Source organism: Anthonomus grandis, chromosome 1 (genome assembly GCF_022605725.1).
Source record: "Anthonomus grandis grandis chromosome 1, icAntGran1.3, whole genome shotgun sequence".
Taxonomy (NCBI): Eukaryota; Metazoa; Arthropoda; class Insecta; order Coleoptera; family Curculionidae; genus Anthonomus; species Anthonomus grandis.
In genome coordinates, this window is record NC_065546.1 from 4,632,125 (window position 1) to 4,659,459 (window position 27,335).

Here is a 27,335-nt window from a genome sequence, read left to right on the forward strand (position 1 = left end):
CCCTTTTTGAAAAATATACAATTTTTTAATAGATTTTTCCACTTACTTAATAACGTAACATTTGTCCATGTGAAAAAAAACGTCAAAAATGTCCTCTTCATTACCCAGCCTATCCTACTTATTTTTATTTCATTAAATTTAAGAGGGTGTTTAATGAGCTTATCGATTTTTTTATATAACAATATAATGCCTACGCGAACCTCACTAGTCAAAGAAGAAAATTAAGTTTTTGTACCAAAAAAAGGTCTTTCCTCTCATAGTTAATGCCAAGTAAATTTCAACAAAATATCAAAAACGGTCTCAATGAACTGAACGAAAAAAGTTTTGGTTTACGGGAAAACAGTGCGTTATACGAAAGTATGTCTAAGAACCAAATTTGCTCCAAAATAGTTTTAAGTGGTAAAAAACGATAAGAAACTGGCTTTTTTAATAAAATGTTAAAAATCTGTAGCTCAAAAACGAAGAGGTTTAGAATGTTGTTCTTGGTAGATATAACCTTAATCACATCCTGTATTATCGGAATTCAAATAATTAACACCTTTTATAGGATATAGGTTACTCATAAATGAAATAAAAATCGAGTTACAAAACTATATTTATATTAGAATAAATAAAACCTATATATTTGTATATATATTTATAATCATATATACTATATACTAAGTTCTTATATGAATAAAGTGTACAAAGATACAGTTTTTATGTATTAAAGAATAAGTAAGAATTAGATTTAAGGTAAGTTATTGTGCTTGCTTTATTAAAATTTGTCTAGTTACGTATTACATCATATTGTAAAATACACAAAAATTTAAACGTACATGTACATATTTTATATTAATAATATACTTCCTCTATTTTACAATTATTCGTTTTATAAATATAAAGAGTCTCTATCTGATAATAATTCGCAACATAAAACAAACTAAAATTGCTCATTAATAATACTTCGTAACACTTTAGTTAAATAAAGTAAATTATAATTTTTAACATCTACTTATACTGCTTAAGCGTCAAATGATCAATATAGCGTATTATATAACGCATTAACCAAAATTACTAAAAAAATATAAGTTGAGCACACTTGAACTTCTCAACAGCAGTCACTGGAACTATTGCAAAATAAGTCAAAAACTGAGTGCAAAATTATTGTCAAATGCAAAATAAATACCCAAATATCCGCACTGAGATCACAAAATGCATTCGTAGGAATCATAATTTATAACTTTGAAAAATAATTCTATTCAATTTATATAACCTCTTCAGTCCACACGTCCAGCGCGCTGTACATTTTTCAAAATATATTAGTACGGGCTCACGACGACTTAACGTGATTTGGAGCCCGCCGTGCAGCGGACTGGACGTGCATACATACGCCAAAAAATATTTGGCAACGTTGGATTTTTTTCAGTTTTTGTTTTGATAAAATACTGATTAAAATCAAATAAATTGACTGCTATTTAGTAAATCAACAAATATACGTACAGAAAATGTAACGTCGCTCTACAGAGTGTTCGGCTTTTGATTTTGTGCAGTATTTTGGACGTCGGGACTGTATTTGGTTCAAGTTTATACTTTTTACCCAAAAATTTTATTGTTGTTATTATTTCGTCTTTTTTTTAAGGTGATATGCAACCACTGACGGATAAAGATCTTGAAGAGATTCTAAATGACAGTGACTTCTACTTGAGCGATGATGATGAGGAAATCACCGCCGAAAACAGTGAATCAATTGAGGCAAATGATAATGAAGACGACGAGCCGGCGCCGGCAGACGCAGATTCGGTTTCTGATACCATTGAAGAGGAGTCTGATGACGATAATGTTCCCTTATCCAGAATAAGAGAGCAGGTTCTCCAGGAGCAAACAAAAAATAAAACCGCAGAAGTAAAATAGAAAAGAAATGTTTTTGAAAGTCGAGAAGACGTCTACCTTGATCCGGAATGGCAGTTACAAGATGATCATGAGTATTGGACACCCCTGAACTATTTTTATGAATACTTTCCAGATTATTTTTGGGAAAATTTATCAGAATAAAGTAATATTCGTGCCATGCAAGCAAATGAAAAAAACCACTAAAGTCAACATCCAAAGAATATCGAATATTGACTGGAATACATATTTTAATGGGCATTTTTAGACTTCCACGGCTGCGGTTGTATTTTAGGACGGGAATTGAAATATCTTGCATTACTCAGCTACGTAGAGACCGTATTTTTATATTAAGAAATTTTCTACATGTTGTTAGCAATCGTAGTGTTTCAAATGAGGTAATGCAGTCAAATCGGCTATGGAAAGTTCAACCTATCATCGATGCGATTCGTAAACAGTGTATTACTTTACCAAGGAGTAAAGCATTGAGCATCGACGAGCAGATGATCCCCTTCACAGGCACTACTGCTCTCCGACAGTACGTTAAAAACAAGCCAAATCCAGTAGGACTCAAAAATTTTGTTTTAGCTACACCTTCCGGACTGGTTTTAGATTTTATGATTTATCAAGGTGCAAAAACTTGGCCAGATGGTTCTCTCTTGGAAAATTTGGGAATAGGTGGATCGGTTGTAAAGAAGCTTTCAGAAGATTTGTCGCCAGGGCACATAATTTATTTCGATCGTTACTTTACTTCAGTCAAGCTACTGGATCATTTACTAACAAAAGGAATTTTGGGAACAGGGATAATTATGAACAACAGAATTCCGCGAGATCTTAGGAGCAAAATAAAAAAAAATGATAAAGAGCTCCTCTCGAATGGTCGTGGTTCCTTTGATGAGTTTGTGCGAGAAAACAAAAAAATGACCATTCTGAAATGGATAGACAATAGATCAGTAACAATGGCATCAACATCTTCAGGCTCTGCGCCAGTAACAGAAGTACGCCGATGGGACAAGAAAAATAATAAGTACCTTCTTGTTTCATGTCCAAACTCTGTCACTAGTTACGACCATTCTATGGGAGGAGTGGACATGTATGATAGACTAATATCTTACTGTCGCATTTGTATGCGAACAAAAAAATGGCCGGTAAGAGTTTTCTGGCATTTTGTGGACTTGGAAATTACAAATTCGTGGGTTAAATACCGCCAAGACTGCTTCACTCGTGGAGATAAAAAAAACTCTATCATGGATTTACTTGAATTTAAACTGTATATCGGGAAATCTCTTGCCCTTGGGGCACAAGCAAAAGGTTTTCAAGATCAAAGTTCTTCATTAGATGAAGAAACAAGTCAACCTGCTAAAAAATGCAAAAAGTCAGGGATGCCACGAAGAGATGTCAGGACCACTGGTAATGAACATCTACCAATATGCAGTGTTAATAACAAAAATTCCTATATGCGCTGCCGTAATCAAGGCTGTACAAAGAAAACAAGATTTTTTTGTGTGAAATGTAAGCTTTATTTATGCATTTCTCCAGAGAGGCAATGTTTTTTTGAGTTTCATAATTAGAGACTTAAGTCCAATTGTCCAAAATACTGGACATGTCATATTTTTTTCTGTAGTAATTTTTTTTTTTTGTAAAAATTTTTTTTTGCTTTTTTTAAATCTTAATAAACCTATTTTATTAAGTTTCACAAAAAAAAAACAATTCCTTGGGACTGAAGAGGATAACATTTGTTTACTCATCATTGCATGACCTCACTCATTTTTAAATATTTGTAAATGATAAATAAAGAAAAATGATAAATAAAGAGTATTTATATTTTAATTATTATTAACTAATTTAATAGGTCAACATATGCCATGAGATCTATTTTCCTCCTCTCACCTTTATTAACAGGTCTGAGTTAATAGAAGATTCACTTTAAAATAGAATAAAAAGCAAATTGAAACATACAATTTTATATGAAGACTTGAATTAAATAATGTGCCAAAAAATCAGTTTTCCATTTTATACTTGTAAAATGTTCTAGGTGCCATAACCAACAACATATAAAAAGCGCTAAGTGCCATGACAATTAAATTGTACTTTAAAAAATCCGAGTGCGTCGTTGTCAAACGACAATAAATATAATCTTGTTTTCTGTGCTGCAGGCGGCAGTTTCTACGCTGTTTTGGTGTTTTTATTTTTTCCCGTTCTCGTTCTGTATAGTTTCACGATAATACAAGAATGAATAATACTGATACTACTACTAGATAGGGCAGTAAGCAAAAGCAACGACAGAAAAAAAGAAGTGCTGGAGAAGAATATTTTACAAGAAAAAAATAATAAGAAAGTTGCTGCTAAGCAGCTTCCTGAAAACAAGGTTAGTCGAGCATTGTTTTTATTTTTTGACAGTGATTTTGCGATTTTATTTACTTTGTTTTAGATATTGTGCAAATGCAAGTTAAACTGTCAAAAGATATCGCATGAACAAAAATTGAAGCTTTTTCATGAATTTTACGGTCTGAATGACAACGTAAACCAAAATACGTATGCAATGAGTCTTATACACCTATGTGCTATCAAAAGAAGAAGGCATGGAAACTATGAGCGCCCAGAAGCAAGTAGGAGACAGGCTACATTTTCCTTTACCTTGCCCAATGGAGAGGGCAACATTTTACAGGTGTGTAGGAGGACCTTTTGCGCGGTGTTTGTATTAACTCCGAGACAAATTGAAACCTTGGCGCTAAGTTGAAAAAACGGGGACATTCAGTTTACAAGGAAAGGAGAGGTAATAAACAGCTGTATCGGAAGTTCACGCGGGAAGGTAAAGCACTGGTTATTGGTCATATAAACGAATTTCCCAGAGACTTAGGACATTACAACCGTTCAAAAAGCGAGAAGCAGTATCTGAGCTCCGATCTTAATATAAATAGACTTTAGTCTGCGTTCAAGGTTGCTCATCCTGATTCAACAGTGAGTTATCGTTTTTATTTTAAAATTTTCAAAAAGAATTTTGCCAAGTTAAGTTTTCGCAAGCCTAAAACTGATACCTGTGCTACCTGTGATTTACTGCACACGCAAACAAAAGATCCCACAAAGGCAGAGGCTAAAATTAAATTAGAACTCCACCACAGGTAAGCTGAAGCAGCTGTAGAAACAATGAGAAAAGACCATCAAAACTGCCAGCAACCCACCAGTGACAGCATGACAGTCTCAATGGACTTAGAGCAGGTCTTATCATTCTCAACTTTATCTCATAGTCAGATGTATTATATGCGACAGCTCTTTAACTACAACGTTTGTGTTCACCTAGGGACAATTAACACTGGCTTCATGTTTTTGTGGCACGAAAGTATAACAGGACGTGGAGGAAACGAAATTGTATCGTGTGTACTGAAAGCTTTCACTAATATACCCACACAGAAGCGGAAGTTAACAATCTGGAGTGACAACTGCGCTGGATAAAATAAAAACAAAATGTTATTGTTTTTATGGATTTATTTAGTTGCCAAGGGGCATTTCGATGAGATCAATCATAAGTATCTAGTGTCGGGTCATTCGTTTATGAGCCGCGACACGGATTTCGCTCAAATTGAAAAGCGAAAAAGGCAAGAAAAATGTGAGGTACGTATGGATTTAGTGAAAATGATGATAGCAGCAGTGAAAAAAAACCCATTTCTGGTTACAATAATGAACCGTGAGGACTTTTTCGATTTTAAAGTTGCTTCTGAAAGTACAATCAATACATTTAAGCTTCAAATTTCGAAAGCTCAATGGATTAATATTAGCCGAGAAAATCCAGGATTTGTCAGAATCCGAGAAACTCTGAACGAAATAGAGTCTTGGAAAGCAACGAAGGTTTTGAAGAAAAATTTTACAATTGAAGCTATCGCAGAAATGACTCTGCCAAACCTAACCTGCCAGAGTAGAATTTCTGAAGAGAAAAAACAAAATCTGCTCGCAATGATTGAAGGAAGAAAATAGACAATTTTATGAGGATCTATTGAATCCTAACATTAATTAGAAGCTAAATTTTTTGTGTTTTTTCGTTATTTACTTACCACAATATTTATATTTTTGTAATGGCACTTATACTACGAGACGGAAATATTTGTCAGTGACATCACAAACGACCAACAAGCAACACAACTAGAGTGGCTAAAAATAATGTTTAATTCCCACTATACAAAATCTGTTGATAGCTTGCAAAATGTCACTTACTCTAATGGTGTGACCTCGCTGATCTGGTCGAACGTTGTACTTGTAAAACTCTGCGCGGCGCGCCGGTGCCAAGTTTATTACTTGTCTTTTTCTCTCGTGCTAAATCTATAATTGCGGTAAATGCGCCCCCAAACGCGTCTATGGAATGAAAGAGCAACATATCTGCATTTGTTGCTCTTTCACTCCATAGACGCGTTTGGGGGTTTATTCTAATAAATATTTCGAGTAATTTGTAATAAATAGGTATTTCAAATAAAATATTTTTTTTATAAAATGGAAGACGAAGCTTCGTCAAGTTCTGGTCCGCCTGCTAAAAAAGCAAAAAGGAAATATTTGACTTCTGGCGAACATCAGTTAGTGAAAACTGTATATGAAAGTGTTCGTGTTAGAAATCCAGATTTGTCTGTTGAGGGCGCGGCAGAATTATGCGAGAATTTAACAAAATTAAGTTCCAGGACAGTTTTTAGATGTCTTAAAGCTAAAGAAGAAAAGCAAGTGGAGACAAGAGGCAGAAAAAAGATTGTGCTAGATGATTACGTAAAATATGCCATTCGCCGGAAAGTGCACAGTTTTTTCTTTTTTTAACGAGATACCAACAATAAAGAAAATTAAGACAGAACTTACTGCTGATAATTCTTTACCCAAAATATCTTTTGGTGTTTTAAAGCGAACATTGCATGAGTTGAATTTTCGATATTTAAAAAGGAACCGCAAAAGTTTTTTAATAGAAAAAAAATGAAATCGTATTGTGGCGAAGGAAATATTTAAAAGAAATTCGTGAACATCGGCGCGAAGGAAGAAAAATTTATTACACCGATGAAACATGGCTGAATGAAGGACATACCCGTGCAAAAGTATGGCAGGACTTAAATGTCACAAATTCGCGGCAAGCCTTTTTGGATAGGCTTTTCACGGGTTTGAAAGCTCCTTCTGGCAAGGGCCATCGCCTAATTATTACACATATAGGTAGTGATTCTGGACTTCTGGAAGATAGTCTGAACGTTTTTGAATCGAAGAAAACGGGTGACTACCACGAAGATATGAACGCAGAGGTTTTTGAAAAGTGGTTTTCGTCGGTATTGGTGCGAGTAGACCCCGGTTCAGTTATCGTTATAGATAATGCGCTTTATCAGAGTCGGCGAGTGGAAAAAATACCAACGACTGCTTGGCGAAAAAGGGACATAAAAGACTGGTTAAAATCAAAAGGGGACATACGATTCAACGAAGATATGCTCAAGGTACAATTGCTCGATATTGTTCGTATCCACAAAAACCTACTGGTTTTTGTGGATAATAATGTTAATAATGTAGTATAGGATACTACATTATTGTGGATTTTGTGGATGGTGTACTACATTAAATAATGTTGTTGATGAAATGGCGCGAGAACGTGGTGTTACAATATTGCGTTTACCGCCGTACCATTGTGAACTAAACACTATAGAACTTATATGGGCACAAATAAAAGGTGAAGTTGCTAGTAAAAATAAAACGTTTAAATTGAATGACGTAAAAGTTTTATTAAACGAAGCTATTGGTGGCGTAACAGCAACTAACTGGAAAAAGTGCATCGGACGTGTGATCAAGGAAGAAGAAAAAATGTGGGATTTGGATATTTAAGTTGAAGTTGTAGTTGAACCACTTATTATAACTCCTGGTTCCGCAAACAGTGATAATGATACTGACAATTCTTCTTTAAATTCTTATGAAACCTCAGATAGCGAATGACAAATTAAAAAAATAGTAGGTTGTGTCCAGTCAATAATAAATCATCTTGTCATATCTTGTTTAGTCAATTTTAAAACACCCTGTAGATTAAATTTATTTTTAAAAGTGCCTCTTGTCTTTCCCATTCACATTAGTTGTTATAGACTAATAAACCTTAGAAACTATACCTCTTATTTTGCCTTTTTTCTATTAGTATTTTTTGCAATAGAAAAAGTCGCCATGTATGTGTTCCAATTATTGGCCGATAATTTATAAGAACCCAAGTGCTAAATTGAGCAAAATATCAGGGATATTTTATGCAAAATTACTTAAATACTAGAAACAAAATTTTTAATTTTTTAAAAAAGTTCTATTAATTACCTAAACTCGACCTAAATAGTAGGTATATTCATTTTTAAAAAATGCATACGCCGCCGCTGGAATCCACTCCTCTCGCCCCTAAAACGTCTTGGCGGCCCTAATGCTAACAATGAGTCACTGACAATTATTTCCGTCTCGTAGTATAGCACATTCTATGAACTTGTAACTTGTCATTTTCTTTTCTGACAGTTTTTACAAAAATTTGTCGAAAATATTATGTACACAGAAAAATACTTACTTGAATAAACCTATGTTTAATTTTCAGAGAGTTTTTTCTTATACATTGATTGTAGTATAAAAAACATTGTTTATCTCGAAATAATAATTCTGGCACTTAGCATATTATTTATTTTCAAGTCTTCATATATTTTTTTTGTTTTAAGTACTTAGCATATTACAGCTTTATACTAATAATATAACTCATAAGTTACACTATTAAATACTTTGATTTTATTAACTCATAATAAAAAAACCTAATTAAGATAATTGTAGGCATATCACATTTTCTTATCGCTATGGAAAAGAATCATCAATATACCTGGTCGTACCACCCGTAAAAGAACAGTGTCAAAAAAGTCAAATTTATATTAACGTGCATGTTTTTCTTATGCTTTTAGTAATAATAAAAGTACTAGATTATTTGATTAATATTAATTATTAAAAACAAAACAAATGATTTGATCCTAAAGATTTTGTTTTCTGTAAATATTACTTTTTATAAAAAATGCAAATCCTTCTTAAAAATTACAGCATTTAACCGACACTTTCTAATGCTCTAATAGTCAACATTTCTCATAAATAGTTCAAATTAATTTATAAAATATATAAGCAAAAGAAGTATTAGCTATAATCAGTGAAGCAACTTGCATTTCTTAAACTTTTGCAAATTCCATTATTAATATTGTGAAATATAACATAAAAATATTTCTCAGGGAATAAAAAAAAATCCAATGCTTACCAAAAAGTTGAGGATTAAACGCTCACCGATTATTTCTTAATGAAAAAAATATGCTCCGATTAATTTCTAAGAGTAATCTGTAAAAATAATACTAGGCCTCCACTAACATAGCCAGGTACAGTGCTTGTCAGTTAACTGTGCTGGCTCTGTTTGATCTCGACCAAGGAACTTCTTTGGCACTGGCAAATGCAACATAGAATAAGTTAGCACCCATATTCACTCCGGCTGCTAGATAAAAGACCATTCTCCATTGTTTAAGAGTTTCCTTAAAAAAAAATATATTCCACTTATAACAAAATAATTAAAGGTAACAAAGTTAGTTTTTGGGCTTTTTCAATGTAACTTTCGCAATAATATCTTTGAATAGTTTAGCATTAAATAGCATTTTAGCATTTTAATGACTTGTGAAAGCTGCAAAAGCTCCAAAACTCTTGCATTCGAACTCTCGTTTCTTATAAAGACGCATATTACAGATCATTATACAATAGTATTACAACTTATTTTTACACCTTCAATTCCTAAGGCTAACTATTTATCACCAAATAATGTAAAAACTTATATAGATTATAATAAACTTAGAGACTATTTAGGTAAAATGAATTGGACCTCTATGTATGAAATAACTGATGTACAAGATTCTTATTCCTGTTTTATTGATGTTTTAAAAAAGTTTATTGTGGACAGCACAAACGAAATATGTGTTAAAAAAAAAGGATATACCCAGAAATACCTGGATTACCCCAGGACTTGGTCGGTTCAAACAAAAGAGTCATTGTATAAGAAATTTAAATCAAATCCTGATAGGTATAGGGCTGAATACAATCAATATAACAATTATCTTAATAATCTGATAAAAAAATCAAAACAAGATTATATAAATAAAAAAATCGAAAATAGTCAGTCCCATACCAAATCTCTCTGGAATGCCATAAATACCCTAACAAATAATTAAAAAAAAAGATGTTTTAATTCTAAAGACAAAGAATGATAGAAACCAAATAACTTCAGATCCAAAAGAAATATCGAATGTATTTAATAATTACTTTGCTGACGTTGGACAAAGTTTAGCAGAGAAAATACCCTTAGTTCAACCAAGCCATAACAAACTAAAAAAAATGGCTAATTCATTCTTTGTTGAGTAAACAAATAAGACAGAAATTGAAAAAGAAATAGCTCTATTAAAACCAAATAAAGCGCCTGGGTATGCTCAAATAAAAGCTGAGACTCTTAAAGAAATAAAAATGTTAATATCCGAACCACTAACACATATTTTTAATCTTAGTTTTAAGACGGGTACCATACCGACGGAATTGAAAACAGCTGTAATAAAACCGATTTTTAAAAAAGAAGATAAGGAACTAGCATCTAATTATTGGCCTATTTCTTTAATAAATGAAGAGCACACGGGAAAAACGATGAATGTCCAAAAATAAGACATGTCCAGAAAAGCGTTTTTTAATCAAAATTCGCATTATTAGCAAGTCTGTTATGTATTTTTACCAAATAATAAACATATTAACTTAACTTTATATTCTATTATTCATGTAAACATAGTTTTTAAGCCTTAAGATCTGCCGAACTGAAGATATTCCTTAAAATGCAATGTATTTACCTGTTTTTAATGGGAAAAATTATGAAAGTCCGGTTTTTCTGTATTAAATTTAATATATACAACATAGATACATTTTTGGGATAACTTATTCTAACTTATATTAATGTTTTTATTGAAGCGGTAAATTTTGTACTTATTGAACTCGGTGATATTTAAATGTAATTTCCCATAGACAAGGTACTTGCTGAACCTAAAAATAATGCAACATTAATTTCTTTTTTTTAAAGTCATACCTTATCATGCCTAAATTCGCCTCCTAAGTCCAAAATAAATTATTTATGGGGTAAATTTAATAGGAATTCCTGCGACTTTTCGCTACAGTATTTCGATAACTTTGTAATATCTGCATATTTTTCTTTAGACAACGGCAATAAATCTGAAAGAGGCATATACATTTTTTATAATATTGGTTTACCTTTAAAAATTTCCTACCTTGATATAGATGATCCGGAAGTCTAAATTCACCACTTTGATTTGATGTGAAAGGTTTTCCAACAATATCAGCTGATTCCCATAAACCACTGCTGTATGAAACGCGATAATAAGCTAGTCTTGGATGGTCAATAGAAAATTTTATTTCCTTTAAAGGCCTGCAAGGAAAAGGACATTTTTTTCTATAAAGCGGTCCTAAGTGTTTCCCCCAACAGCGAAAGTATTATTGATTTGTGTCTTCTACATCGAACAGAGCTGGTTTTAGCCTAGATGATCGTAAGACATCAATCCAATCCGAAGGAGTTTCTGTTTTTGATTTTTGGTTTACCAAACCAAAATCTTTGTCACACTCCATGTATCGGAAACGTCATCTGAACCTCTTCCAACCTTCTTTCATAATGTATGATAGGGTGCAAAAATCGAAAAACATAATAATTTTTATTCTGCCCTCCGCAAGAATCACAAAAAATCTGAAGACGTTTAACGTTAGCAGGTAAGTAGTTAACAAGTAAAGTGACAGTTGCCGGCTATAATATACATCATTGGTTGAAATGTTAGGGATTGGCAAATTTTTTGAGTAATCCATACAAACTGATTCCAAGTCTGCTTGTTGTCTTGCGAATTTTTTAGATGTTCTTTTTCTATCATAAAATGTGGTAGCTCTAGCAAGGTGTATTTTTTTTCTGTCTCAAATTTTTTCAGTTCACACAAAACCAATTTCTTGTCGTTTTCGTTTGCCTTAGACAACTTTGATTCTAGATTTTTTATTTTCACAGTTATTTCATCACACTGAGAGCAAGTGTCCGAGCGTGGGTAACCGAAGCTAATATTAAATTTTTCGTTGAAAATTTCTCTATAGCGATTGTAGGATATTTTGACCTCTGGATACTTAGTTTTAAATAGGTCATACATTTTAGAAACATTAAGTTCCTCAGAAAGGTATGTCTTTTGCGTTTTAGCTATGCTGTAATGGCTAGATCTGTCTTTAAATGATAAAATATGCTCACATACCTTAGTAATCGTAGCCTCTGACAGTTTATGTGGTCTGTTTTCTCCTCTAAATTACAACTTATTCTGTAAGTATATGAAGCGTCGTTAAACTTGGGTACTTGAGCTTCAGCAAGTGTGGATCTTCGCCTTTGCGCAGGCACGACTGTTATTAGACCATCTAAATAGGAGTTCTGTTCGTCGAAGGTTTCAAAGTTATTAAACATTTTAAGAATTTCTTTTCAATTACTATCACTAATCGTTGAAAAACACTTGTAACGTTTGCACTGACAATCAGGTCCAGTTTCATGGCTATGCACCCTTAATTTCTTTGCAACATCCACCATTCTTCCATGTCTTTTACGTTTTTTCGTTTGTGTATCCATAGCACAGGAACAGGAATACTTATTAATTATTTAGCACACCTAACCACACTAATTTATTCACACAAGAAACAACACGTCTATGTAACAGCTGATTCAGAACTGACGGAAGTCCGTTGTTTCTTATTTCAAATTACGCATGGACTTTCGTTTTGTCTTGTCTTCCTGGATCTGGCTGAGGCATTCGATACAGTTGACCACAATAAACTGTTGGAGGACTTGGATAATATTTAAATACGGGGAATAGCGGATACAGTTTAATTTTTTACCGAAAAAAACTGGGAAATTGTAAAAAGAATTTCAGAAGAGGTTTTAAAGGATGTTTTTAATTGGTTTTCGAGCAGGAAATTGAGTGTAAATTATGATAAAACTAAATTTCTGCGTTTTTCATCATACAGAGATGGTCTTCCAAATTATGATAGGTTAAATATTCAATTGAACGATAAGATAGATATTAGGTATTACCATAGATGAACAACTTAAGTGGAATATTCATATACAAAGCGTTGCAAATACCTTAAGATCTTTATTGGGTAGATTTAAGGTTTTAGCCAGGCGCCCACTTTATATTTTCAAATGATTAAAATTTACAAATGGTGGAATATCCCGTTGTCCCGATAGACGCCCGAAGCAGCTCGCTGCAATACATAGCCCGCGTCGCGTTTCAAAAACTTGGTATAGGCAAGTTATTAAGAGATTCGCATCTGGGAGGAATAATCTGTGCCACCTAATCTCATAAAGAATACAAATCTATGAGCAAATAAAAGCTTACCCGTCCAGTAATTAGTAAGCTAGTCACGTAAGGAGCTATAAATCCACACATATTAGCCGCCGCATTGGTAATACCATACATAGTACCGGCATATTTCGGACTTAAAGCAATATGATTCATTTGGCTTCCTGCATAAGTTGCACCACTAAATGCCCCTGGAATGGCTAGAAGTAATTGAACTGCAGTGCCGTTACAGCCAACGTAAGCTACACCCAGGAGACCCAGAGATGGGACTATAGTAGCTGAAATTTGAAAAAGTTAAAAGGATAAAAAGTATTTTCATACATTTTTTTATATATTTAAAGTGATAATTCATTCAAAATATTAAAAGCATTAACCTACCTACAGAATTCCATACTTTATAAGACATGGATAATGATATGTATCCCTTTGCTAGCAGCCAGTCAGCAAACATACTTATTGCTATACCAGCCCACCAGCTAGTAAGATAAGGAATTGCTGACAGAAGTGCATCCTAAAAGAAAAAATCAAGTCTAAATTGTTTTTTTGTTCAATATGCAAAATTTTGACAATGGGTATGTAATTTAAGTACCGTGAAATGGGGTGAATAGAAACTGCTGAGTGAATAGCAACAAAAACGGAAAACTTTAAAAAATCAACATCGGAATTAAACCTCCCAACGCTTCAAATTTGTTCTCAAACGGTCAACAGATGTCGCCATAAGTACTTTAACAGGCCAAAGATGTTTTATGTTGGCAGCCCTGATTGCAGTACCAACCACCCACCCGTCGGAGTGAACACATATGCTTTTTTCATCACTAGCAAAACTTTATTTACAGTAGAGATGGGCAAAACTGTTATTGTTATTTTTTCACAACAGTTTAAAATAACAGGTTTCTGTTATTATTGTTATTTTGATATTTACTTGTTATGTATACTATACTTTTTGAATATAATGCCCCATAATTTTGTTTTAATACCTCTTTTAGTTACATTTAGAACTTACAAAGTTTAAAAGTTCTGGTGTTCAATAAAAACCTCCATTTTAATAGCGTTATTTAGCAATAAAATCTAAAATCATTGTTTTCGCACATAACCTCATCAATGGGTCCCACCGCGGTAATTCCCTGGCAAACGTCAAACTAGTCAAAACAAAACCCGAATTGTGTATATGGGCTGTGAGATCTAAAGCTAAAAGCTAGTTAAATTTCGTAATAGTAATTTTTTTGAGTGTTAGTGTGAGTGTAGTAAATGATTTATTTGAACCAATTATTAGAAACTTGTCCAATTTAAGAACAATTAGAAATCTCACCTGTAATAAATGGAAAGGTAAGAGATAGTATAAGAAAATTTATGTTTTCTAATAATTAACGCCTGTACCACAGAAACTAAAAACAAATTTTTAAAAGACTTTTTAATTTCCCTGCTCTTGAATTCGACCATGGAATATAGAACATAGAAGAGCAATTTTTTTCCGCTATTTACTAACGATTCTGTGGGCTGTAGGAAAATGATTTGCAATGATTGCAAGAATTCTAGAAACTAGTTCATTTATTTTTGTAGACAAAATTCAAAATTAGGTTTTTTGTCTTTCAGGTCAAGTGAGGCAAAAAACCTTTTAAAGGGGAAAAAGTCAATCATCTGGAATTTTTTTACACCAAAGGATGAAATTGTTGCCCGATGTAACTATTGTCGTCAAGTGTTATCTTACAAATCATCTATAAGATTTGAGGCAACATCTTCAAAGAAAACATCCATCAATAAAGTTAGTGGTAAATGGTTCTACAACAACTTACTACAAATAATTCTCCTTCATATTCATCCAGTAGTAATTTACAATCAACGGTATCTACCGCTTTTGCACTCAGTCCCTGAATTCACCCTCTGTTCTATTTGTTGACAATATGATATGAATTTAAAATCCTTTTTAAACTTGAAAATGAAGAATCAAAAAAAGAAACCTACCTTTTTATTGTTTACAATTTACAATTCAGCTCCAGTCTGTTCTAGAGCTCTAGTCTACACCCAACCCCCACCTCTTCTAACTTGTAAACATCGAGTAAGTAAAATCCGCAATTCGCAAACCAAAACTGTCAACAATTAACAATTTATTGAAAATAATACAAGTTTGTAGAAAAAACACCGGCACTTATCTAACGAATGTAAAAAATGTAAACAGAAAAGCGACGGCGGCTCCGATCTGCGCAATATAATACATGTATATGCCTGCTGATTTAAGGAAAGGCTTTCCTGGAAAGCCTACGCTGCGTATAGGTTAGGCCGAATTCGAGTGTTTTAATCAAAATAAGCCTGCCTATGACGAGTGAATTCGGCCAGATTTTTTTAAACTATTTTTTTTTAATTATTTATTCCGATAATTTTTTTTAAATGTGATTTTGCCGCCCCTAATATTTGCCGCCCTAGGCTTCAGCCTACTCAGCCTTTGCGCAAATCCGCCCCTGTCCAAAGGACAGATTCCCTTTCTTGCTAAGCGACTTGTCAAAGGCTATTGAGCCTAATGCTGGAAAAACATACAATCTGGGTTTAGAAAGTGTGGAATTTTTCCACTAGAAAGTCTTGGGACGCCTTCCGCAGCAAAATCTTGACGAGACAAATGATGAGAATCAGAACATTGAAGAAGGACGAAATAACTCTTAGGTAAACCTTCTAAGAACAATGAGATATGGCGATGGTCAAAATATAAAGAGTCGACGTCGTGAAATTCAAGTTCCTGCTGGCAAAAGCGTTACAAGTGCAGATTTTGAAAGCACGTTGGATAAAGACGATCAAGAGAATAATGTTTTGGAAAGACGTATGGAAACCTTGGATGAAGATTCAGACCCGGAAATGAATTTGCTCCTTAGTAATTTCATGCCAATAATGGCAAAAGTTCAAGATCATTCTTCAAGTGAAGACTGAAATGGAAAAAGATCAAGATCATTCTGAAGATGCAGACTCAGAAATGGACACTTCACTACCAGGTTTTACCGATAAGTCCGAGAATAAGTTGGATACAAATAATTCATCAGCATCAGTCTGCTTTGAGGGTAAATTGTTCCGATGTGTTTCTCCTATTTCGCTTGATTTAATAGATAAAGGAACTTGGCTTCTGGTGTGTTTTCCAACAAAATATCGAAATAGACAAAGAAATAAAATATTTTATCGGACAAGTCATTAATATTACAGAAAATCACATTGAAGCCACTTTCTTAAGAAGTCGCCCCACCAAATACTCGTCAGGATATCTTTATGGATTTCCAGAAGTTCCGGATGTTTCCACCTTTCATTTTAGCCAGGTTGTTGGAGAGGTTTTCGCAGTTCATGACGAGATAGAAGCATCTACGTCAAGAAGAGACATTTTAAAATTTAATTTGCATCAAAGTTGTTTAATTTAGATAATATGTTTAAACTTGTTACATTTCTATAGAAATAAATGCTTTTTTTTGTAAAATTGGTGTTTTTGTCAGTCTTTTTGTGTATTTATATTTTTTATCAATTTAAAATTTTTTTCAGGTGTTCCTATTCGCCCTTGTATGGGTAGAATAGCTAATTTGACCAATTTAAATGGGTGTTTCTATTCACCCCACATTAAGGGTGAATAGAAAAGGAGCGTTTTTATTTTTTTTTGTGGAAAAACCTCTATTTAAAAAAAAAATCTATTATGCGCTTTTTGATCTACAAGTCGAGACCTGTAGATTTCTTTTGTTGTCAAAAAGGTGACTACCATGTTAGCAACAGAGTAGGAAAGGTCCGAAACTGTTTCTATTCACCCCATTTTACGGTATTAATTTGTTTAATTTATTGATATATATTTGGCTTACTGATTCAATGTCAAAATATAATATTCGAGCCATATAAGTAGAAGGCCCACGAATTTCCAAATTGGGTAATTAAAATAGCCCAAAGGGGTAAACAAGTTAGCATTTTTAGCCACGGTATTGATCCTTTATCATCATCCTAAAAATGTTAACAAGTTGTATGCTTAAAAAAAAGGGTACATTAATTTATATGGTATTTTTAAGTTGCTGAAAAAATATTATCAATTCTATGCTTATAATAAAAAAAAACTTACTTGTGGCCCCATGCTAGCTAATAAATAAGCTTTTTCTTGTGGATCTATTCTAGGATGGGTGGATGGTGAATCGTATACAAGAAATATCCAAAAAACAAACCAAATTATACCTAGTACACCAAATAGATAAAATGCCAAGGGCCATCCACCCCATAATTTCTGGTCACAGAGCCACCCTGATACTGGTAAAGATACAATCGTACCAAAATTTGCACCTAAAAAACAAATAACAAAGTCTCTGTAAATAACGAATATTAACAATTAATGTTAACGTATGTTTACCTGCATATACATAAGCACCAAATTTGCTTCTTTCTAAAGGGGGGATCCATCTCGCAAGCATTGCATGCATTGAAGGAAAAGTAACTCCCTAAAATTGAAAAAATGCAATAAGCTCATCGTTTATTAATATAAAAGGCTCTCACTTCTCCCATCCCTTCAAGTATCCTAACAATAATAAACAGTGAAAAATTAATTCTGGCAGCAATAGGGCTTAACAATGTAAATACTGCAGTTATTAATACCCCCAGCCCATACACCTTTTTGCCACCAAAGAGCTCAGCTAATCTTCCACCTGGAATTTGGGTCAATACATATCCATAGAAAAATGACCCCAGGACAATACCTTGGGTACTTGTGTCCCAATTAAATTCTCCTTTCTAAAAAATACATTAAACAGTATAATAAACATAATTATTTATACTTTTGATCTTGTAAACTTACTGATGGTACAGTGGTATTGGTAATATTTGGTACCGGACAATGGCTAAAAGTATTATTATCTATCACAGGTGCTGTTTGGTTAACCATTGCCACAATAGCTACCGAGAGGTTAACTCTCATGGCATATACATTTGCAAAACCAAGGAAACCCATGATACCCAGGATGTGTCTGGATTTGAGAAAATGCCTTGTGTCTTCAACTAAAAATGCAGTTAAGTTATTCTATACATTTTTAGAAAATATTTTTAATCTTTGTACCTGTAATGTGGCAAAAAACAAAAAAAAAATGCCTTCTACTAAAATGGTAGCCTAAATTCAAATATAAAAACAAATTTCCAAGAGCTTATCATTCGTTTTTATGGCTTGATCATCATGAGTACTTCACTAGTTTTAAAGATTTTAAAGAAAACAGGAGTATGTTTATTAATCATAAAATATTTCATCATGTTCCTTTTTCTATTAGGACTTAAAAAGTTTAGGAGGCAACTAAAGAAATTAATCTTACCAAAAGCTTACTACAACATTGAAGAGTATTTTAACAACTCATTTTAATATTTAAAATAAATTATATATCTGTTAATCAGCTTTTTTTTATTATTCTTGTTTTATGTTAGTTCTTGCCTTTTCTTTTCTTCTTTTTTAGTTTTTTCTTTGATTATATAAAATATGCTCCTATGTACAATCAAAATCGATTCCTGTTTTTATCCTGTATCCTGTATATAGCCAAATAACTACTAGTATTATAAATTCTAGGATTGGGAAGCTTTTAGCACAAGTTTGTAAACTTAGCAAATAAAGAATATTTTGACTTTGACTTTTTAACAATGATTATGTACTACTACTCTATTTCTTTTTTTTTGTTATTAGTACCTCTACAAGCAAGATTTAATGTAAGCAACAAGAAGGCAAAAGATAGCAGCAATATCTGTTATTTGTTTGCCGAATTTAATACTTCATAAATATATCATGTTCTTTGGATATCCAGCAAATAATTTTGTATACAAGGTCAGTGCCGACTTAAAAATAATTTATTCAAACATTGCATGTAAATTTCAAAGAAAGAAAGCAAGATCAAAGAATTACATGGCAAAAGAACAAGTTTATCAGGTTACTCTGTAAGACAGGGAGATCGCTCAATACAAAAGCTCCATATCACATCACTCAAAATTACTGAAAGCAATAAATAGGGTCAAGTGGGGTAATTGTAAATGATTTTGTCAAGTTTAAAAATTTTCGGTTTTTATCTGTGTGGCGCAACTTCTGTTTATTAAACATTTTAGTTACAATTAATTTACTATATTGCATAGACCTTATATTTTGCGAAAATCCAAAAAAACATTTAAAAAGCTAAGAATTTAAAAAAAATTCAATAAAAAAATGTTGTCACTGTTTACTTTTACCCCTAAAAAGTAAAAGGCATTATTTTATTATTGATTTTTATTTAGCTAAGTATTAAAAAATACTAAAAATAGAATACAAAATAACTAATTTTTTTGCCTTATAACAAATAATAACAAAGAAAACCATATAGATTTGTTTAACATGTAAAAACCTAGGGAAAATTTGGTAGCATTTGGTAACTTGGTAATTTTTTATTATTAGTCATAAAAAAAGGTTGGTGCTCTTACAAAAATGTAATACTAGAACATTAATCTTCTACTACTGGAACACTTTTCTCAAAATAGTAATATATCCTTTCTCCTTTCATTTTAATTATGGGGAAAGGCGAAACACCTAGTATTTGATCATGCTTAACATAACTCAAATCGCTAGAATTGACTGCAAAATTTTGTTTGATGTCATCAATAGCTCTTAATCCTACGACTTCAACATCATTATCTATGATAGTCTCGACCGAACAAACATATTTATAGATTGTTGTGTTTCTTTTCCCGCCTTTTAATTGGACAAGAACGAAACTTCCAGTTTTTAAATAAGAGCTGTCTTGTTTATATCAATTGAGTCTTCAATTTTCTCATCTTCCCAATCCCAAGGGCTTTCGCTGTCACTTACGATGGCTTCTATATCAATATTATCATCTTCACTCGAACTATCTTGTTCATCTTTCTTGTCAATCTGCTGTCTTAATCTTGGTACTACTTGCTTTACTATTGTAGTGACGTTTTCCTTTTTTTCTGGCGACTTAAAGAACAATTTGGTAAGTGTGTGTGGTGTGTCTAGTATATTACAACTAGATGAACAAGTTTCAGTGGTAAGGTGTTTACAAGATTGTTTTTTTTTGGTCAAGTGTTGGAGTTGCTACCCTCACCTCTAGCGACGTAATTGAATCGTCGTGGAGATTATCGGAAATACAAAGTGGGATATTTTCAGGAGTATCTTTAGGGCTTTTTGTTTCTTGTAAACCATTATTAGGTTCTTTAGATGAATCGTTTTGATTATGCAGATATTCTTCGAATTCTGGAACATCTTTAGAAGTATCTATATCTGTTTCTTGTAAACCATCATTAGGTTCCTTAGAGAAACTGTTTTCATTCTGCGGATATTCTTCGATTTCTGGAACTTCAAATTCATAATTATTTCTTGGGCTGTCCGTTTTTTGTAAACTATTATTAGGTTCTTTTGATGAAGTATTCTGATTTTGCAGATACTGCTCTAATTCACGCTGTTTAAAGGAGGCTATCGGAAATTTTGTATTATCGACAGGAAAAATCCCGCAACTACTAAAACTAGATACATTATTTTTTGGTTTTATTGCATGAGTCCAAACTTCGGCTAGTAGTTCCACAAATTCCGATCTAGACAATCTTCCGATTCCCTTACACATTTGTTTCTTTCCATACGCGGTAAGTTTTTTCAAAAAGTCTTGACAGGACCAAACACGGATTTGTCAAGGGATTGTAACATTGTAATGGCTTGGTAACTTAATCAGGGTAACATTGTTAGAGATAGCTTCTTCAACTATGCGAACACTAATATGGCTAGCATGTCCATCATATACTAGCACCGCAGTTTGGTTTGGAAGATTCTTTAATTGTCTTATATTTTTTATATGAGGGATAAAACCCTTGGTAAACCAAGTGAAAAATTGTGGTTCCTCCATCCAACCGTTTTTTGACACTGCATACAGAGTTCCAGGATACGCTTTCTCGGACACCCAGCGGAAAGGACAAGTTTATCACATTACTCTGTAAAACAGGGAGATCACTCAATACAAAAGCACCATATCATATCCCTCAAAATTACTGAAAGCAATAAATACATCATGATTGAAGAAAGAAGAATTTACAAAATTTGTTTTAGTTTTTACTTTTGTTCTGGACATTTCTGAGCTGCTCATTGTTACAATAATTGTAATATGTGGACCAAACAATTGACACATACTCCAAAATTGGTCTAACAAGGGAACAATAAAGCATTTAAAAAATAAATAGAAACAAGTCAACACTTGACCTATAAAAGAACCCAAGTATCTTCCTTTTTCCTATTTGTTATATGATTGATGTGACTCTCAAATGATAATTTTGAATCCATCCAAATTCCCAATTGGTTGTTTGCTCCAGTTTGTTTTTCTCTTCTTTTCCTTTGGGTTTCTGGTTGCTCTGTGCTGAACAAGCCAAAAAGCAAAAACACATAAGCACTTTCTGTCTTATCAAGTATCCCAATAAACTTGTCTAATTATATGTCAATATTTTCTAAAAACTTTGTTTTATTTAAATTCCTACTAGTAGTTATTACCTTCAATGGAAAGTTGCAATTTTCTAAAAAAAGTTAATATGATCCCTGTGATTATACTTGTATATTAAAGTTTGAGATATGTTTTCATATTATAACTAAGATATTTTCTCCATTCCCTCTTAAATTGCTAATTTACAACATTTAAGAAGCTATGTACTATTGATTTAAAAGAGTTAAAGCTGTTAGGGCCAAATTATGGACCAGCTGGTAAAGTTGCTGTGTGTTATCAGGCAGATAAATTCTATCCTCTCAGTAAATCTACCTGTAGCTGTAGGAGGAATTATGAACCAAATTTTAACCTGTTGTTAAGTAGCAGAAGGTTTACAGTTTGGCAATGACTTAATTGTTCTGGTCAGTACAATAATCTTAAGAAAAAAAGAAAAATTAGGGTTATCAATCTCCAGTCCTGAGAAAATAATAATAATAATAATAATAAGCCTTTATTTCCGGCAACAACAGGCAACTTGCCCAATAACAGGAAACAGTTGCAAAACAATGAAAAATATAGTTAAAAAAAACACACACAAACAAACCTAAAAGAATGAAAAGAAAAGAAAAAAAGTAAAGTAAAGTAAAGTCACAATCTCAAAAGTTATCCAAAAAATTAGAACAAATAACTATTAATATGATACAAAAACCCGATTATAAAAGTTTAACAATATAATCACATATTCAACAAAATTAAATTAAATTAACTGCAATATACCTCCTAATTATAACTTAAACATATGGGTCTTAATCCCAAAAGTAATGATCCACCAAGATATCGACAATCACATGAACCGGAGAGAAATTTATATCGCACATGTGACAGATCCGATTAAATATAGCGCATATTGTGGCGATTTCAACAGGATGTTAGTATGAGGCCTTGGAAGAAAGAATGTTAGGGGATGTCTAGCATTAAGCCTAGGCATCATGAAACGTACACCAGAAAGAAGTACAGGACTATCAATGAATCCATTCAATAACCCATGCAGGAATTTTACAGAGAAGATCATTCTTCTGAGATGTAATGGATGTAGATTGAAGCGTTCCAATAGTTGCCGATGATCAAACCCTCTTACCGGATATATGCCATCCTGCCTGAAGGCCAAAAACTTAGCAAATCTACGCTGAACAGATTCAAGGAGACCAACATGATTCTGATAGAGCAGGTTCCATATAATGCAGCCAAACTCCAGTTTTGATCTCACAAAGCAACAGAAAAGCAGTCTTAATGTAGATTCCAAAGTAAAACTCTGGGAACTTCTATTTATGAACCCAAGCCTTCTCATTGCTGACTTGACTATGTTGTTGAAGTGTGGAACGAATGTAAATTCAGAGTCAAAGGTGATCAATAATTTGCTCTAATCTACTCAAAATAGTATTATTAATAAAGTAATTAAAACTGAAGGGTGTTTTTGATCTAGAGTAACTGACCACACTACATTTAGCCGCATTCAAGCCTAACCTGTTAACAGCGCACAATACCTCCAATGTATTTAGACAGTTCTGAAGAAAAACACAATCCTCGAAACCATATACATTTAAATATAGCTTCAAATCATCGGCAAAAGCCAGCCTATGACAAGTGAGTGACCCAATCAAGTCATTTATAAAAAAACTAAACATGAGCGGACCCAGGTTCGAACCTTGTGGCACACCCGACGATACGTTAAAAAGTTTCGATTTAAAGCCCTCATATTCAACATATTGAGATCTACCAATCAAGTAGCAATGAAATAAATTAAATAATCTCCCTGAAAAACCATACTCATTATGGTTTTATGCAGCAAAATATAGTGATCTATCCGATCAAAGGCTTTTTGGAAGTCGGCATAAATAACATCGACTTGAGTATTAACATCAAGTGGGGACATCAGTTGAGGACGTCTCAACAACCTGATTAAAAAAAAAAGTCAGTAAACTTTTCTGAAAAAGTAGTTATTTTGCTTCATAATTTAGTAAGTCAATATGCGAGTACAACTGAATCCAAAAAGACTGATGCAACATCTTGGAAAGAAAAAAATCAGGCATAGGAAAAATTGACAGCAGAGTTTAATGTAAAAGACCCTGTGTCAGAGGTGGTTTGAACCCTGAATAATCTTCAAACAAAGTATGAGGGTATAAAAAAAGATATAAGAAAAAAAGTAGCCAAGAACAAACAGCAAATATTTAAAACTGGTGGTAGTAGTGCACCCATAACACCTCTTACCACCTATGAGAAAATAATTTATAATTTATAATAACACTGAGTGTTGAGGGACTGCCTTCAAGAAATGATAATAATAGTAAGTGACAGAATATAGTGGCTCAAATTTGACATTCATCTATATGGGATCTCTTACATGTATGTTTTCTTGTCATTTTTCAGTCACATAACAATGGCATAGCCAGCAAAGAAGGGCAGGTAAGGAGAGGGTGTAACCTTAAGTCAGGCATTATCATATTAAATAAAGAGAGATTTAACCAGATGAAAAATACTCATATATATTAAGAACAAAATTTAGAATATTATACACAAACTTCTTGCAAAACTATGCAAACTAAGCTTGAAAACTAAACTCTTTGAAAAATTTGAGGAATGTATTGATAATTATTATTTTATTTTATTTTATTTTATTAATATTATTTTGAATTTATAAATTTCCTGGTAAACTTTTTTTATGCTGCTTTTTCCTGTTGTTAACTTCTTCTACTGGTAAGAGAAACAAGAAGTTCAGACACTTTACCAGCTGGTCCAGAATTTGGCCCTTAGTCTAATAAATCAAAACTCTAGAAAATGCACTTATATGAATAATAAAAACAATAAAAAGTTATAATTCCATTTTATTGAGAGTAATATATGAGCCCTAACAACTATATATTGGAACAAGTAGTCATTTTACGAATAAAATTCCAGTTTACCGTAATTCTTTTAATTTATTTTTTTTTATTTAAAAATAATAAATTAATAAAATTTTTTATGTTTTAGAGAATTATTTTTAAGGTTTAATAAAATTTTGATGTTAAATAATATTTATTTAATTGTTTTATAATCAAAAAATGTTGACAACTAAATGTTGGAACATGGGTTGCTTTTGCTCAAATTTTTCCAGTTTTATTAGCATGACGCGAAGATGGCTTTGAATAAACAAAAGTAAGTAGTGCTTTGTCAACAATAAAATTTTTGATGCATCGCTTGACCATTAATAATCAATTACTGTAATTTTTATTATGAGTAAAATACAATAATGGCTCGTGGAAAACCTACTGATCTAAAAGTGCGAGAAATTATTATCCGGCAGTACCATAAAGGGAAAACAATGCGGGAAATCTCCAGTGAATTAAATGTTGCAACAACTACTATGTTTAATATAATTAAAAAATATGGTGAAACTGCCAGTATTGGTGTTCGCGGCAAAAGTTCAGGACGTCCAAAAGTTGTTTCTCAAGGAACTTGATTAAAATTTGTAAGTCGGGAAGAAGAAATACTCTACAAGAAGTAACTGCAAGGTGGAATAGAGAAAGTGGGATAAATGTTTCCAGAGAATGCTGCCACAAATATATCCACAAGAGCGGTCTTAGTTTTTATAAGGTATGTTTAATAGGCTGTTCTGTGTTATATTATTTTCATTTTTCTAATTTTTTTGCCTAGGCCAAAGAAAAACCAAGACTCAAAAAAGGAATCGTTACATTTGGGCCAAATCAAAACTCTCGTGGACCAAAGAAAATTGGAGCAAAGTTATTTATAGTGACGAAAGCAAATTTGACGTCTGTGTCGGAGATTATCGAAAGCAGGTGATTCGGGACAAAACAGAAGCATTCCATAAGGATTGTCTTAAAAGGACTGTAAAGTTTCCACAGGGCATCATGGTATGGTGTTGTATGTCAGCTAAAGGGTTGGGAAAGTTACACTTTATTGATGGCATAGTAAATGCAGAAAAATATCAAGACATTCTTAAACATTCGCTTTTACCAAGTGCAGCAAATTTATATCCATCTGGAGATTTTATCTTTCAACAAGATGGTGCCTCATGTCATACTGCTAAATCTACCAAAAAATGGATGGGGGAACATAGTATGAAAGTTTTGTCACACCCCTCTAGCAGCCTGGATCTCAATCCAATCGAAACACTTTGGCACAAAATGAAGCAACGCCTAAGAAATAGTTCACAGCATACTTTGCCACAACTACGTGCTAAACTACAGGAAATACGGGATAGTTTCACTCCTGAATTTCGTGAAGGTCTATGTGGTACAATGCCTCATAGAGTTCAGGCTGTTATTCAAGCTAAGGGCGATGTTATGCCTTACTAATTCGTATTTTCCTTTTTTAAAACTCACTTGTTCCAATATTTAGTTGTAAGCATTTTTCAAGTAACTAAATACTAAATAACTTAAAATATATAAATAAATTATAAAAACAATATTAAACATTATAAAAAAGCTTGTTCATTTCATATTTATGATTAAAAAAAAATTTAATAAGATATTTTTCGCTAAATGGGCAATTTATTTCAAACTAACTGCTTGTTCCAACATATAGTTGTTAGGGCTTGTACAAAAGGAGGTATAAGGACATGATAAAGATTTATGAATCAAGATTCTATTGTAGATAATGATAAAATATTTTGAAAATAAATCTTACCTGTGGGTGGAATGATATGGGTTGTTTCATCTTCATCTTCATAAATACTATCCTCCTCACTATCACATTCATTGAAATCTGAACTGCTTGGTTGAAACATGGTCAAAAATATACTTAAAAAATTAATAACAAATTATTTTCTAATTTTAAGAGAACAATGCATTTAATCCTTAAAATTGAGACACAATACAATCTCCTTTATCTAATAGGAATAACTCTAGTTAAGACCAATTCTACTTCATTGTGTAAAGTGATATGACATGTTTATATCCAATAGAATTCTTATCAGAACTTTGTACAGGAACACACAGCAATGAGTTTTGTAACAATAAAAAATATAATTTTAATGAATCATTAATTCCAAAAGCAGGAATTTTATCTAAATTAAATGTTTCTGCATCAGTATCAGCTGGTTTTGTTTAGAAACAGGATATTGAAAGTCAAAGGTCAAAGTGGGTTCAAACGTCAATTATGTCAATTGTCAATTTTCTTAAGGGCGCTTCTTGATTAATAAATAAATTGCGCGACGGATTAATAATTTTGGCATAGAATTTCTTAATGGTTAAATGTTTTGTTCTAAGTACTTAAGTATATCTCATTCAAAAAAAACTTCATATACTGAGTTTAAATAAGATTCTTTTAATTATTAATAAATATAATGTTCAAAAGAATTTATTTTAAAATCTTTATACACTCGCCGGCACAAAATTCCGCCACCCTGAAATATTGGCCAAGTTTGATGTTTTATAAATTTTTTATTTTTTATCAGATTCTCACGATTTTGCGATCAATTTTTAGATACATTTGTTGTGATTTTTTAAAATCATTTTGTAAAGTAGCATTTTTCGATTAGGCTATATTATACATGAGTAAAACAAACTGTTGTTTTTTCTCCTAATTTCAAAAGACCCTGTACGAAAATTAAGGTGGATAATTCTGTTTACATATCTTTGATGTATTC

General features: G+C 32.5%; 1 pseudogene; it reads right to left on the reverse strand.

Annotated features, from left to right (window-relative positions):
• Nucleotides 1-582: 582 nt before the first annotated feature.
• On the reverse strand, nt 583-26,788 carry LOC126735667 (sialin-like; annotated as a pseudogene).
• Between the last annotated feature and the right edge of the window lie 547 nt (nt 26,789-27,335).